At 45.6% G+C, this 4,393-nt stretch overlaps 1 non-coding gene across 1 annotated transcript; it reads right to left on the minus strand.

The window, feature by feature from the left end:
• Positions 1-4,030: 4,030 nt before the first annotated feature.
• LOC144901069 (U2 spliceosomal RNA) lies at positions 4,031-4,223 on the minus strand. Its single transcript, XR_013629256.1, has one exon. It is a non-coding gene; the product is annotated as a U2 spliceosomal RNA (small nuclear RNA).
• Between the last annotated feature and the right edge of the window lie 170 nt (positions 4,224-4,393).

Genomic DNA, 4,393 nt, shown 5'->3' on the forward strand with positions numbered 1-4,393 from the left:
ATTCTCATGCTAGCACCTTATCTTGTTTTGTTGTGGGATGAATGTCAGCAGTCTCCAAGGAGTTCTTTGCCTTTTGTAGAAAAGATGTTGGGATCGGAAATGAGTCCAGGATTGTCAGGTTCAAACTCCTATATATACAGAAATACAGAACAGACAGACAACAATATTCAAAGTTACTCGCAGCGAGGAGAGTGAAACCACATACCCAGTGACATGCCGCTCCACTCTGAATATGCAGTTCACACTCCTCTCTTTTTATTCTCTTTCGGCGGTCCCTACTACATGGTCGTGCAACTCTAAGGGCCCCCCCTAAGGGGAGGGGGAGTTGGCAGTTGCACGAGCTGTATTTGTTTCTCTATGTGTGTGTGTGTATGTGAGAGCAATTACTTAATTAATTAATTTAGGGATTGATAATTGTCAGTGAAAACCATACCTATTAATCCTTATTTCTAGATGGTTTATTTTGGTCGGTTGGTGCTGAAACATGTATCACCAATCCTTGCAATTTAGTTCCTCCCTTTTGACTTGTGGTTTTCTACTTTTATTTCCCATCTTGGGAATAATTTGGTCCCTGTTCTGATGAGCTTTCTAGGGAAAACTAACAACAGAGTTTTTTGTCAGTGAGAGAGTAATGAACTTTTCTTTGAGGTAATTCTCAAGCTTCTACCCCAGTGAGGGCGGAGAATTCTTGCCTCTGCTTCCTCAAAAACTTACTCTTTTTCTCACCCTTTAATATGAAGACCTATCCAGTGACAAAATCTCGAGACGCTCCCCTCTGGCAGGAGGCTGCAGTCCATCAGGACCAAAACCTCACGCCACAAGAACAGTTTCTTCCCGTCTGCTGTCAGCCTCATCAACAAGGCCCGGAACCCCACCTGACACTCTGCACACCCCACTTCTGCCTCATCCTGCCACTTTGACACTTTGACTATATGCGTTACATTAACGCCCAGTTTGGACTTTTAGGAAAAACAATCAGACTGCACTTCCGGAATAACAAACAAAAAACAGACTGTGTACATATATTTATACTGTTATTCTGTATATTTTGTATTTTTCTTTCTTTTTTAATAGATGTGTCTGCACCTACTATACCAAAACAAATTCCTAGTATGTGTTTGATCATACCTGGCAATAAACCCTTTTCTGATTCTGATTCTGATTCTGGGAACATTTCTTCTTCAACACTCTTTTTATTGTCTAAGCAAATGGATATAAGGGTGATAACTGATGCTTCTATCTATTTTATTCTAACAAGGATCTATCCCTGAGCATCCGACAAATGCTCGGTCTAACCCTAAACCCAGTCCTGACAGCATTCTCAGTCCTTGTCTTATTGTGTAGTACTCACAAGAACCTTGAGTCCATCATGTGTCGATGTTTTTTGTTTATATTTCTGTTGTCAGTCGCTTCAGGATGACAACAGTTCGTGCTTCAAGATGACCCCAACCATTCGACCGAGGCCGAAAACAAATCCTATCTCCAGTCAAAACCTATCCAAATGTCAATTCCCTGGCCGGGAATCGAACCCAGGCCGCGGCGGTGAGAGCACCAAATTCTAGCCACCAGACGACCAGGGACTGCTTTACAGATGCACTCACAAAGGTAGAGACAGTGTCACTTTGACGTACTAAAGCAAAGGAACCAAAATAGTTCTGAGACTGGACCTTCTCTGCCAACACTGCAGCAGCAGGGTCCTTTCAGCCTGCCCATAAGCATTTTCAAACTATTTGCAAAGTCAGAAACAGGGATTGTGCTCAAACCCGGGCTTGAACCACGGACCTTTAAATCTTAATTCTCACACTCGCCCAACTGAGCGATTTCAGCTGCGAAGGTGGTGTTCTGCTTTTTCAGTAGAGGTTAAAAGAGATGCCAGGGAGAAGGTGTGTCTGTGCCACATATGTTGCTGTGTACCTGGCCCAGTGTGTTCTCATCTTGGGTTGGAATGTCCCCATGCTGGTAATGCTGGGTCTACCCTTCTCCGCCTGACCTGGGACTCGAACCCTGGACATTCAGATTAAAAGTCTGATGCTCTACAAACTGAGCTAACCAAGCCCTGATGACCAAGGACAACTCACAAGGCAAAATCTTCTGGCATACTGTACTTGACCTTGCAGAGATGAAGAAGCCCCTGTCCCGAAATTGCCACCTCCAAGATCGACGGAGGTCTTAAACTGCCCACATGGACAAGCCAAATATCTTCTGGACAAAAAGAGTTCATGGTCAGACAAGACAAAGGTTGAGCCAATCACCTGGACATTAAACTTTTGATCTGAGTGTCCGGGATTCAAGTCCCTGTTCAGGACCGTGGTCATTTATAATGGAATGTTAATGGAATGTTTTTTTGCATGTTGAACAATTTTCCACAGGAAAGATATCTTTCAGATGTATCAATAAAAGTGCTGAATCGCCCAATGGGGGGCGCGAACCCACAACCCTGAGATTTAGAGTCTCATGTTCAAACAACTGAGGTAATCGGGCCTGTTCCTGCTCTTGATGTCATTTTTTGTTTTGTTTCAATTGATGTGGCCAGCCTGATGTTCACCAGACATCAGGAGGTTGCCGGGGGCCGGGAAGTCTGGGCTTCCCTACTGAGACTGCTACCCCACAACCCGGACCTGGATAAGCGGAGGAAAATGGATGGATGGATGGATGGTATCCTGATGTTTGATCAATTCCACAGCTGACCTAGTTTTTCAGGGAACAGAAGGAGGGAGATGTTCAACTTTGGAAGAGTAGTCACCTTAAGTAGGGTCTGCTTTGGTTTACTTCAGATCCATCATAGCCAGTCTGCATCAATACATTGTCTGAAATCCTGTTAAAAGGCCCGGTTAGCTCAGTCGGTACAGCATGAGACTCTTAATTTGCGGGGCTCAGAAAACTTGTCCCACTGTATGCAACAGCTTCTTCGTGAGTGTGCCTCAGAACATCACCCTTTATACAGCGCCTTAGCACAATTCCTGTTGGCTACCTTCTCTATGGTGGACCAGGAAGACCTGCAGAGGCACCAGGATGCATACTACATCTTTGGTGGCATCCAGCCTGCAAATCCCTCCAAGCAGCATATTCGTGAGAACTGCAGGGTAAAGATTCCTCCGCCCGGGAGGCTTATTCAGAGAGTGGAAGGGATGTTCAAGCACTTTCACCTGACCACAGATCTGAATGGCATCCCTCTGTTTAAGCCCTCCATGCTAAAGAGATGGAAGATCCAACGTGTCCACATTCGGCGCGGTTGCCTCAGTGATCCTGAGGTGGAAGGGGGCATACTGTACCGTCATGGAGGAATGATACAGCTAAACCATTTACCAGATGAGCGTGCAGCAGTCCCTGTCTGGATCCCCATCAGAGGCACGTCGCAGCAGGAGGGCTACCACTTCCACCAGACCAAATGGGTGACCGGCACGCAGGTGTCCCCAGAGCTGTTCCAGGCCCAGGCCATGACAGGAGTGTGTGGGTGGAACTATCAGCGTCTGCTGGACCTGAAAAACTGCCAGGTGTTTGTCTCCCGCCTGTTTTCGACCCTGCACTGATGTACTCCCTGAATGCTGTTTCCAGACGGGTCTTTGGCGAAGAAAAGTCTTTGTCTGGCAGCTGAAGACACTAGGGAGAGGTTTGGCCTGGAGTACAGGGAGCCAGAGTGTTGTCCAGTCCCTTTAGACTGGGACAAACATAAAACCAAGAAGGACCCCGGCCACGCCACAAGTGCTCCTTCAAGGAGCAAACCCAGTGCAGCCTTTCTCCACACCTCCCACCCGGCTTTTAAACTTTGTTCCCCACTCTGTTCACCCTCTTTCCTTCCAAACTACTACTGCGACTACGTCTTGTAGTGTGGCCCCTATCCCAGCATCTGACTCGGACAATAAAGCTTCTGTTTGAGTTTCAGCCAAAGCCAGGTAAAAACTAATCATGTGTCCATTTGTTCTAATAGTTGCATCTTGTTTGAACCAAATAACAAATGTGTAACTGTGTTTCTTTCAGCAAAATCCACAAGACGCACCCTGCCTGAGACTGCTGTTATTGTTTACACAAGACGGAGTGCACCGTTCCTGGAAGCACTGCAATACAAGGTCAATGTGTGAAGCAGATGGCGCAAGCCCCGATCACAGCGTCCCGTTCCAAAAAGCAATGTACTATTTAGTCCCCTGTTGGGGGACGTATCAGATATTAAACTGATAAGAACAGATTTTTTTTTGTAACTGTTTATTGTCACTAATACAAAATTTCACCACATTTCATTATTTTTGAAAACTGCCCTTAAAAAAGTAAAATACACAACATCACATTTAAAATAAAAGTGTTCCATTAACTTCTTGTTTTTGTTAAAATCCAGTGCTGTGCGCAGTAAAAAGTGTAAAATTTGTACAGAATCTCCAGGACACTGGCCGGGGTACCC

Source organism: Doryrhamphus excisus, linkage group LG1 (assembly GCF_037039965.1).
Source record: "Doryrhamphus excisus strain RoL-2023G ecotype Guam linkage group LG1, RoL_Dexc_Guam_v1.1, whole genome shotgun sequence".
In the NCBI taxonomy this organism is placed as follows: domain Eukaryota; kingdom Metazoa; phylum Chordata; class Actinopteri; order Syngnathiformes; family Syngnathidae; genus Doryrhamphus; species Doryrhamphus excisus.